General features: G+C 38.2%; 1 long non-coding RNA gene across 2 annotated transcripts in view; it reads right to left on the reverse strand.

Moving 5' to 3' along the window:
* LOC120606389 (uncharacterized) overlaps positions 1-12,048 on the reverse strand; it is a 192,068-nt gene that overhangs the window by 138,673 nt on the left and 41,347 nt on the right. For both annotated transcript variants that reach the window (XR_005653881.1, XR_005653882.1), the window contains exons 6-8: positions 8,374-8,562; positions 8,010-8,231; positions 7,828-7,897 (exon numbers count right to left, since the gene is read on the reverse strand). This is a non-coding gene — a long non-coding RNA (uncharacterized LOC120606389). The remainder of the gene's footprint in view (positions 1-7,827; positions 7,898-8,009; positions 8,232-8,373; positions 8,563-12,048) is intronic.

Consider the following 12,048-nt stretch of genomic DNA (forward strand, 5'->3'; position numbering starts at 1 on the left):
GTCCTCAGCCCTGGCTATATATACATTAGAATATCCTGGGGGAAGTGGGCTTTATTTTTTAAGTTTATTTTGAAATAATTTTAAAGTTGCAAGCAAGTTGCAAAAAAAGCATAGTCAGCTGCCTCACACACTTCATCCAGCATTCCCCAGGTCGAAATCTTAAGTAACCATGGTTATCAAAATTAAGAAACTAATCTTGAAACAATACTATTAACTAAACCATCGATTTTTTTTTTAATTTCACCAGTTTTTCTACTAATATCCATTTTCTGTTCCAGGACCAAATTCAGGATACCACATTTTGCATTTAGTTGTCATATGTCTTAAGTCTCTTCCAATCTATGACAGTTCATCAGTCCTTCCATGTCTTCCATGATCTTGACACCCTGAAGAACACTGATCAGTTATTTTGTACGATGTACCTCATAAGTTTCTCTGCTAATGCCTTTTTTCTTTCTGTTCAGGATTGAAAATCCAGAATAGTATGTTGCATGTAGTCATCATATCTTCCTAGTTGCTTCTAGTCTATAGCAATTTCTCAATGTTTCCTTGTTTTTCACGACCTTGACAATTTTAAAGATTAATTGTCAGATATTTTGTAGAATGTCCCCAAATTCAGGTTTGTCTGATGTTGTCTCATGATTAAATTGGGATTATGTATTTTGGGGAAGGATAGCATGGAGGTAAAATGCCTTTCTCATAATGTAACATCAACGTGACATGCTGGTGATGTCAGCCTTTTGGTGTTAAGTCTAAGAAATCTTTGCCTCACCTTAAATCCAAAAGATTTTTTCCTGTTTGTTTTCTAAAAGATAGTTTTACATTTTAAAAACTTACATCATCCATTTTGGGATAATATATACATAAGGTATGACTGCTTTGTTTGTTTGTTTGTTTTTGCCTATGAATGTTCAATTGCTCCAACATCATTTGTTGAAAAGGCTATCCTTCCTCCATGGAATAGCTTTTGCAACTCTGTCAAAAATCAGTTGGGCATATTTGTGTGGGTCTATTTCTTGGTTCTCTATTCTGTTCCAATGATCGGTGTGTCCATCCCTCTGCCAAACCACACTATCTTGATTAATGTAGCCATATAATAAGTCTTGAAACCGGGTAGACTGATTCTTTCCATTTTATTCTTTTTCAAAATTGTTTAGCTATTCTAGGACTTGTGACTTTTTATATAAATTTTGAAATAGCCTCCTGATTTCAGCTCCAATAAGAGCTTGGAAGTCATCATTCCTATCCTTACAAGAAAAACTAGAAAAAACTAGGAAAAAAACACAATGACTTTTCTTAGATCCATCAGAGAACTGAGGTAGGAGACACATGCATGTAAAATAATCCATGTATACACACATATCAGTGTTTCTGTATCTATCTTTACATACATATTTATAGATATGGGTATAGATATGTTTATATGTTTATTTTTCATATGGAAATCTCTGACTCAAATATAGAACCACAGAGTTTATTCTAGCTTTCCTTCCTTATCTGTAATTTCTTTCTATGACAGACTCTCTGAGATGCCTTTAAAAATACAGATGCCTGGAGCCCTATACAATATCAAAAGGTTGGATGAACTCATATGTCTTAAGTATATACCCAGGCAAGACTGGGTAAATAATTTATGGAACCCAGTGCAAAATGAAAATGTGGGTCCCCTTGTTCAAAAAACAGGTTAATGGCGCCATTAAACGTACTAAAATATAAAGATTTTTCCTTTCTTCTGCAGTGTCTCATTCAATTTGTCATGATATTTTCTACTGGCTTTTCAATGTCATTCTAAGTCAAGGAAAAGTAAAATTTTAAATTATTAACATGTGTTTTTACCATTCATCTTTATATTATACAATGCCAATTTTAAATAAAAATATCAGAGCGTTTAACTCATATGCAGAATCACCAAAATTGCATAATTTGTATTGACTGCTTTATCCCTGTAAAGTGCCTTGAGCTGGCCAAAGGAGATGAACACAAGGCAGAATCAAGAGAGGTGGAAGGAGGAAGAGAAACTCATCCAGATATGGAGTAGGACCAATGGACACTCTCCAGGGCATGAAAATACTCATGGGACAAGTGTAGACCATTATAGGCACCTGGGAACTCCACCCCATTACTTGTGTCATATGTGTGTGCTTGGGCCTGACAACTGTTGGGTACCCCCTTCCACTGCTGGACTGACATGTTGTGTCTTGTTAGAGGGCAGGGAATTGAGCAAGGCATCACCCCCCTTCCCATGAGCCTGCCATCCCAACCAATAGCATATATGCACTTCCCAAGGGTACTGCAACCTCTCCAAAAGGACAGACTAGGTACCCCGATCAGGAATGGACAAGAGGCTTGCCCCCACTGAGCTGCCCACTGAACATGCCTAGTACTATGAACCAGGCACAAGGATGGTCATTCTCATGCCCTACCCCGAGAGGCTGCAGGGTGCAAGCATCTGACCTTGACCTTCCCCATGTCCAGGCTCCCACTAGATGGATATGGATGGGATCGAGAAAGAGGGTCCCAAGGAACAAGGAATCAAGGGAGTGACAGTCAAAAACCCATCTTGAAGATATGGGTAGGTAGTGGTAAGTGGAACAACATGTGAAAAAATCGAGGTTGCAAGCACCAAGTGCATGCTCTACTGTCCCATTGGACTTCACTTATAAAACACAGGTTCAAAGATAAAATTATTAATAATTTCAAATGGCAACCACACAGCATTAAAGCCCTAGCATGGGGCCCCCTTCTGAGCATGGGACCCTGTATAATTGCACCGGTCACAAGGATATGAAGCTGCCTCTGCCCCCTGATGATCCTAATGTTCAGCTGGGGTTGAGAATTACTACTGAGCTAGATACTGTAAGAGTTGGTGATCAAGGTAGTCTTGCTCAAACCAGTTCCCATGCAACCAGAGCCCCCACAGAAAACGTTGGATAGAGACACTGAGAGGAGGTAGACCAGACTGGGTGTTGCTGCCTGAGGCTGCTATTATAGAGATCACAGCAGGGAAGCAGGGAGGTCTAACCCTCAGTTTTGAAGACAGTCTGTCTCTCAGCCCAAAGCCCCACTTCAGTGGTTGCTGGTTGCATACTGGCCTGCCTTGCCCAATGTGAGGGGTTTTAAGATACAGATTATACACACCTAAGCAAATTGCAGGTGTCAGCTAAGTCATGGAGGCCACTTCTCTCGCCTCCTTCTACTCTTACTTATTTCACCCACCAGCAGGCTGGGCTCTTAGCAAGGACCTCGAGCTGCTCCAGACAGCCATCTGGGCCTCCATCCAGTGCTTTATCAGTTGAATTCCAGAGTCAGAATGCACAAATCCTCTCACCTCTAGTGCCCCAGAATGACATAAACTCCTCAAAGGGCTTCTTTCCTTTTTATGCAAACTTGATTTTTCAGAACCCTTTAACCTCTGTCAACTTCTGTACTTGGCACATAGAAAGCACTCAGTCAATATTAGCCTAATTTGCTTGCTTTTGGCCTGCTTATGGTTCGGTTCTTATGTCCTCTCCCCTAACTTTCATCACCTTTCTTGGCTCCTCGCTCAGGCAGAAAGAACTCCTTTCACCTCCTAACATTCTCTTTCCCAGTATCTTAATGCTAATTTATGATACCAACATAGCTGCATTTACATTGCAGGTCATAGAGAAATGAAATGAGAACATATACGCATTGTGGGATTTATCAAAGGTCCTTTTCTAATACTTTGGCCCTGAAAGCCAGTCTCCTGGGGAAGATGGACAAGTGCAGTGTCAGAAACTGGAGCCTTGGAATTTGAATTCTAGATCTGCCTCTTACCAGGTTGCTGTGTGATCTTCGACAGGTTACTTAACCTCTTTATTCTCCAGATTCAGTCTCTATCCTGCTTTCCTCCCCAGGAAACTGACTGGTATGGATTATACCAACAGGCTTCACTCGCCTCTGGGCTTCCGGTAGGGTCTGGCCAGAAATGACCTTTGCCCAGTGATTAATTACTGGGAGAAGAGTGTAGTTTTCTCTTAGCTGTTCACCCTCCACCTATGAAATCACCTTATGTGGAGTTAGCAATGTCCCTTGATCAAAGACCACTGTTCATCTCAAAGCTATCTGCTTAGAGGTCTCTCCATTTATATGTTCTCTCTCTAGATTCTCCTTTTCTTCATCCCTTTGGGCCTGGGCGGTGGTGGTGGTGGGGGTAACAGTCTCACTATACTAGCCCTTGTGGTTTCCCTACACCCTGCTGACCTCGTAAATAGTCCTTTAACTAAACCCTCCTCAAACTATCCCAGTTTGAGTGTGCCATATGTTTCCTGTTAGGACCCTGACTAATAAAGAGCCTTACTTCTTTCGACTTAAAAATGGAAACAGCAACACCTATATCACAGGATTGTTGTCGGAATTTAAACGACACATATTATATGAAAACACCCAGCAATGTCTAGCACAAAATAGATGCTGAATTAGTTCCCTTCTCACTTTCTCTTCTTCAAAAGCTATTTTTGTTTGGGGGTTTGAGTCCTGGCGTTGCCATTTATGAACAAAATAATTTTGAACAAGTCATTTCACTACTCTGAACCTTTGTTTCCACATTTGTAAAATGGAGTTCATTTACCAATTTCATCCTATCAATATTAACTAAGCTTCTACTATGTACTTGGAACTGTTCTGAGCAGTGAGCTAAGACTATCTGTCTTGCCTACTTCACAGAGTAAAGATCAAAAAGGCAATGAGTCCTTAAATACCGCTAACTGCTAAAACTCACCCATGATGAAATTGATAAACTGGACAATCATATAATCATTAAAAAAAATTGAATTTGTAGTTGAAAACTTCTGGAAAAAAATCTTCAGGCCCAGATGATTCCATTAGCAAATTCTACACAACATTTAAAGAAGAAATAACACCAGTTCTACACAATCTCTTTCAAAAAATAGAAAAAGAAAATGCTTCCCAACATATTTAATGAGACAAACCTAATCCTGATACCAAAATCAGACAAAAAGTTCCAGAAAAGTAAACTATAAACTAATATCCCTCATGAATACAGACATGAAATTCTTAACAAATATTATCATATGAAATCCATCAATATATAAAGAAATAATATACCACGGTCAACTGAAATTATCATGAGATTAGAAGGTTGGTTCAATAATAGAAAAACCAATCAATGTAATTCACCATATTAACAGTCGAAAGAATAAAAACTACATGATTATACCAATTAATGCAGAAGAAGCATTTGAGAAAAGTCAACATAAATTAATGATAAAAAATTCTCAGCAAGTAGAAATAGAAGGAAAAACTTCCCCAACCTGGTAAAAAGCATCTCCAAAAAACTACAGATAACATCATACTTGATGGCAAAAGACTAAGTTATTTCTCTCTAAGATCAAGAGCAATGCAAAGCATTCTCTCTCACCACCAATTCAACATCATACTGGTCTTAGCCAATGCAATAAGGTAAGAAAAATAAATAAAAGGCATAAATATTGGAAAGAAATAAAATTCTATTTGCAGGCAACTTAACCGTCTACACAGAAAATCCCAAGGAATTTACTGAAAAAAATCTTCCTAGAAATAGTAAGTTTATTAAGGTGGTAGGTTACAAGTTCAACATACAAAAATCAATCATACTTCTATACACTCCCAATGTAATAATGGAAACTAAAATTTGAAAAAAAAAAACACATACAATTTACAATAGCTCAAACAAAATGAAATACTTAAGTGTAAATCTAATAAAATGTGTACAGACACTATATACTGAAAACCATAAACCACTGATGAAAGAAATTTTTAAAATATCTAAATACAGAGAGATACTGTGTTCATGGATTGAAGGAAACAGTAAAAATATCAATTCTTCCCAAGCTGATCTACAGATTTAATGCAATTCCAATCAATATCCCAACAGAACTTTTTTATATTTTCAGGTAAGTGGATTGTAAAATTTATTTGAAAAGCAAAGGAACTAAAAGAGCTAAAATTTTTTTGAAAAAGAATAAAGTTGGAAGGATAACACTATTTGATTTTAAGACTTATTGTAAAACTACAGGAATCAAGACAGTGTGGTATTGGCAAAGGAAAGGAACAACAGATCAATGAAACAGAACAGAGTCCAGAAATAGATTCACATAAATATGGCCAATTGATTTTTGACAAAGGTGAAAGCAATTCAATGGAGAAAAGATAGTATTTTCAACAAATGGTGCTGAAATAATTTTACACCCATAGGTAAAACATGTAACCTTGACCTAAAGCTCACACATTATACAAAAATCAATTCGAGGTGGGTAATTGATCCAAATGTAAAACATAAAACTATAAAATTTTTAGAAAAAAAATAGGTGAAAATCTTCATGATCTTGAGTTAGGTAAAGGGTTCTTAGATATGGCACCAAAAGCATGAGCTATAAAAAAGAAGCTGATAAATTGGACTTCATCAAAATTTAAAAGTTTTGTTCTGTGAAAGTCACTGTTAAAAGAATAAAAAAGTCAAGCTATAGACTGGGAGAAAATATTTTCAAACCACGATCTTTTCACACAGAACTTGGTATCTAATATATATATATATATATATATATATATATATATATATATAAATACTTCTCAAAAGTCAGCCCTTTAGACTCCTAAGCATAAGATCATTCTGATTCAACCTGCCCTCACTGAGCATGTACTCTGGGCCAGACCTAGAGCTGGATACTTTCACATCCGTGTCTCACTGAATCCTTATACCAACCCTTAGAGTAGGTAGTGATTATTACAATCATTTTAGGAAGAGAAAGCTGAGGTATCGGTAGTAAACAGAGAACAAATAAGCTTGATGGGAAATTGGATAGTAAAGCGCTTCAATCTTAATCCAAGTTACGCCATTTTGATTTCTTGGTATGAGGCCATGTTATGATTCATGGAGTTAATAAGGAGTTTTAGAAAAAAAAAGAAAAGTTTTCACTGGAATAAGTAGCACTCTAGGTAGGGGAAACCTGGTCATCTGAATTGTACCCAAATTAGGGGCATTTCCCTGAGTTGTTGGCTTCCATTTCTGCAAGATACATCAGATGATGATGTCTTCCAGGCTTCCTGGCTGACTAGGGGCCTCCATGTTCCAGCATATGGATGGAGGAGCTCATGGAGTTTTTGTCCACAGGAGAAGGGATATTCTCAAGAGTTTCTTTCAGGTTAAGAGATAAGAAAAAATGGGGAAAGTGAAACAGAGAAGTGGAAGAAAAGATACCCCAAATGCCATTTCTTCTGCCTTAGCGAGTTTAGTTCAACATCTTATCATGTCTTCCCTCTTCCCTCCTTTCTAATTTCACTCTGTAAGTAGTTAGCTTCATTACTTTAAGACACTATCATTAGTGTGAATCACAATGTCAAAAACCCAAGTGCCCTTTGGGAAATCCAACTTAACCAGGTTCATCAACCCCAATGAACCTTTTAAACATCTACTGAAGCTGGTGTTGATGAATGGAAATACTGTCTTTAACTTTAAATAGATCTTATGGCTTAAATAGATCTTATGGCTTAAATAATCCAACACAAGACATCATGCTAGTAACCAGTGGCCACATCAAAATGGGCTACGCAAATGTGAAGGAGGCCCCTGTGTTAAGGCGAGTTTGAACCACATCTCATTCAGTGCTAAGGTTTTCTATATGACAGGAGTAGATTTAACATAGTCCATTCAAAATAGGTTCTTTGCAAATTAATGGGGGCGTTATGAAAGGTGGAAATCTTTAAATCTTCACACTTCATTGTAAAAACCCATTGTTGGACATCTGTACATGTACAAAGATGACAATCAATAGCAAGAATAAAGTTTTTATCTCATTTCCACAGTACCTTTTCCTTAATATGCCTCCAATCAGAGTGCTCTACCTCTGGAATTCCAAACCCAACTTGTATCTCAGCACTGTCAAGTGAAAAGGAGATAATAAAATTACTAGTGTGTTGCAAGGTGATTAAATTTACATAATGACTCTGGATTTGATTAAATGCCAGATCCTCCCTCCAAAAAAAATTACCTGTAGAGGCATTAAATCTTCCAGCCATACACACTTCACTGTGTTTATGCTTTATCCACAGAAGCTCCAGTTTATCTTAGCAGAGATTACTGCCATCCCTCCACAGGAACACAGCATGCACGTAATGCCTGGAAGCTTATTCAGGAGAGTGGCAGGGGTTCGTGCAGCTGATTTGCAGAATAAATATCAGAAAAATGCACGAGAGATAGTCATCGTGTTCATCTAGAGAAAAAGATCACACCACAGGCTCAGAGGTAGATTTTTCTACTCTACCAAAAAAGGAATGGCTTCTTAAAATGCCATCTAAATACTTTCTCCTGAAACCCAATGTTTCCCTCCCAGTAACAAACTCTAAACTGCTCACCATGGGCTTCTCTTTCAGGAGCGCACTGGTGAAGAGTGAGGCATGGTATGCCAGGTCTGGAATCCATTTCCATCAGGTTGGTAGGTAACTTATGCATGTTCTCTCTTCCTAAATATTATCCCAGACCACGATTGCATAGTGGAGGATTTTCCCACTGCTCAGCTGCTTCATGGCCCTAGACATCAGTTTCTGAAATAAAAACATTCATATGAACAAGTAAAAAACCTATGCACTATAGTCGTGACAGGCACCAAAGCAAAATGCACCATGACAGAGCTTCCAGAATATCTGCCATACCTAATGAAAAAAGATGACACCACCAAATTGCTTTTAAACATAATTTGCCTCTTGGACCAAGTCACTGGGAAGGGGACTGGTGATGGCTCAAAGAGGAGGCGCCGTCTGACCACTTTCCTACGGAATGTTAAGAAAAGGGGGACTATTGCATCAGCATGTTGCTCTTCACTGGGCCCAAACTGCTTCAGTTGGAGAAAACTGATAAATTTCCTACTATGACTGATGTCAACCAGTCGTTCCACACATTCCTAGCTAGAGTAGCAGGCAGTCTTGGCTGGGCAACTATAGACATCTAAACTTGACCAAGAACATTCACTGAATGTTTTATGCATCCATCCCTTTCGAGGCATCCTACATTGGCTATCAAATGTACATCAATCCTTTCCCAGTCAGTCACAAATTTTAGAGGTAACTATGGTCCATCTACAGCCTACTTACAATTCTCCCCGCACTGCACTCAGTGAAGAGAAGACTCAGGTCTCAGGTCTGTGCATTATGATTCAGTTATAAAATAGTTAACCACAATTGTGGCAGGCAAGTTTATCTCAAAAACCTGAAACAGTACTTTAGCATATGCCTGACTGACAGCACTTACAAAATAACCTTTAAAAAGTGCCATTATTGGGCTATTTTTGAATATAAAGTGGGCAATAATTTGAATATAAAAAGACCAAATTTCACAAAGGACTATAAACTAGTGGATTAACACTTTTAGTCATCTGTTGTGGCCCTTAAGAATATGTGTAAGTGCAGTAAATACAGAGTTTTAAAGAACACAAGATGTCTTTTAGTATTTCAGAATATCTTATTATTTGTTAACTTTTATAATAATCATTTTGGAAGGCTAAAACTGAAATTTGTTTCCTTGCAAAATTTTTTTTTTTTAATCACACTGGTTTATTATGGAAGAGTTGCTATGAGTCATGAAACTGCCTTGTTCCATTTTTCTTTAAAAGAAATCCCCAGGGAACTCATGGAATTAAACTCATAAATTTAATTTCAATATCTGGTAAGCTGTGAGGACAATTATTAAGGCAGTCATTTATGAGTACCTACGGGAAACCTGAGTGATAAACAGTAGTTAATATGGATTCTTCAAACACAAATCATGCCAAATGAAGCTAATGCCTGTTTGTGATAGGATGACAGGCTGAATGGTAAAAGAGGATGGTGCAAAGTTAACATATCTTAGAGAGAGAAGCATCTGATATAATTTAATCTGTCATTCTAGGAACACCAGAGAAAGACAACAAATAGAGCCAGTAAAAGAGCCACCTGATGGAACAGTTAGAACTGGTTTAGTGTAAGCTCAAAATGAATGGAACTGAAGACAGGGGAGGATAAATTTCAAATGCAATACCACCTAGATCATCAATAATTACTCTTGGGTTATATCAACGTGGACTGTGATCTTAGTCAATATAATCAAAGTATATACACTACTGGGGAGAGAAATAAATTAAATGCATGATTGATAATATTGGGACCATTTAAATCAATCCCATGTGACATGTTTTTTAAAGTGGAGTATTTCTCATATAGAGAATCTTCATCAAATGAATATGAGTGTAACTGGAAAGCATCTGTACAGAGACCACTGTGAAACACCCAGAGGCTGTGATGATAGGGAAGAGATTCCTCTATGATTTGGGGTGGGGGTGCTAATCTAAGACTTCTTTAGTCTACAGAGCAAGTCCAAACCCTTAGCCTATATCAAGGTTCTTCATAAATTGCGTCAGCCGTACCTTTCCAGTTGTATTTCCTACCGCTGTCCGCCCTACCAGACCAATCGTCATTCTCTGCTCTCATACCCAGAGAGAGAGTGGCTCCTCAGCCTAAACCTCAATGTCTGCCTATAAATAGTCTCATCAATTCTTTAAGACCATGCTCAAAACCTTCTTTTCTCAAAAACAATCTTTCCAGATTCCCTAATTAAAGTTTTTTTCACTCCTCCAATACTCCCATAGCACCTTGTTTAAACTTCTATATATACCTTTATTATTGTCTTCCTTGGATGAGAATTAACAGTGTACATGTTGATTTCCCTGTTAACTGTGAACTCCTGGAGGGTGAGAGCCATGTCTTACTCATTCTTTATCTTTTCCACAGCAGGCATTCAACAGATATTTGTTGAATTCAATTGGATTGGAACTGGAATAAATACATCATCCAGACATTTATTACTGAAAAAGTCCCACAATTCCAGAGCAATTACTATTGGTTTGGTCTTTCCCTTTCCAGATTTTCAGGTTTATTTTCTAGTGCTGGGAATAAAACAGAATAAAAGTAAAAACTTGAAAATAAGTAAGTAAACAAACAAAACACTCTTCCAACCATTCGATTTCTACCAGACGCTGAAGAAATAAAAGGCATTTTCCTAACATCTGGAATGACCTGTCTTCTAGACTCAGAAATGCCCAATTCAGCAACTGGGCCATGACCATATCCTGATTATGAATCCCTAAAGCATAAAGACAAGGCAGTTGGAGAATCAGGATTGGAGACCAGGGAAAGAAAGAGACTGGGATAGAAATCATCTAGTTACCATGTGCTTCTCTTAGACACCTCATTCAGATAAACCTGAATTCACAAAGGAATACCTAGGGCAGCAGAATTGATAGAGAAACTGGAGAACTCTGATTTGGCAAATAAAAGACCAGTTTCTCTTGTATATTGCTGTTTTAGGTCAAAGTAGGGTTGTAAATCTGTATCTCTGAGGTGGAGCATGAAGAGATGAAACAAAAATGCCCAACAGCTGCTGATTCTGCCTGAGGTCTTATAAGAGCATTTTACAGGAAGGACTGTGGAGCTTCACAAAGTGGGAATCTCTTCTCAGCTCGAATTATAAGCAGGAAGTCCTCCCCTTTCCTCCCCATAAAAAACTTTCCCATGGTTTAGTGTGTAAGAAAATGCTATTCCAGCAAGAGAGAACTCTCAATAGGACCCTCCTGCGGAGCCTGTCATGCTGCACGGAGTCAGGGAGTGGCTGTTGTGGCCTGCCCTTAGAGAATCACAGGCTCACAGAAAGGCTAGGGCTGCTCTGTTATGACTGGCCAGCCAACAAGCACTTGGTGACTTAAGGGAGACAGTACACATGCTGGTTAAAAGCCAGCTCACTTATCTGAGCATTTACTGTACATTAGATATTGTGAGCTTCACTTCCTCCAATCCTCATAAAACTCACGAGGGAGGTGCAGTAATTATCCCCAAATGATACAAGAGGCACAGAAAGGTTAAGGACATTGTGCAAGGTCACACAGCTAGTAGGTGGAAGTGCTGAAATTTGAACCCAAGTTTATCTGACCCTAGAAGGTTGTGCCTCATGTATCATTTGGGGAGAATTACTGCACCTCCCTCATGAGTTTGTTGTGAGGAATA

This window comes from Pteropus medius, unplaced genomic scaffold, assembly GCF_902729225.1.
Source record: "Pteropus medius unplaced genomic scaffold, Ma_sr-lr_union100, whole genome shotgun sequence".
Lineage (NCBI taxonomy): Eukaryota > Metazoa > Chordata > Mammalia > Chiroptera > Pteropodidae > Pteropus > Pteropus medius.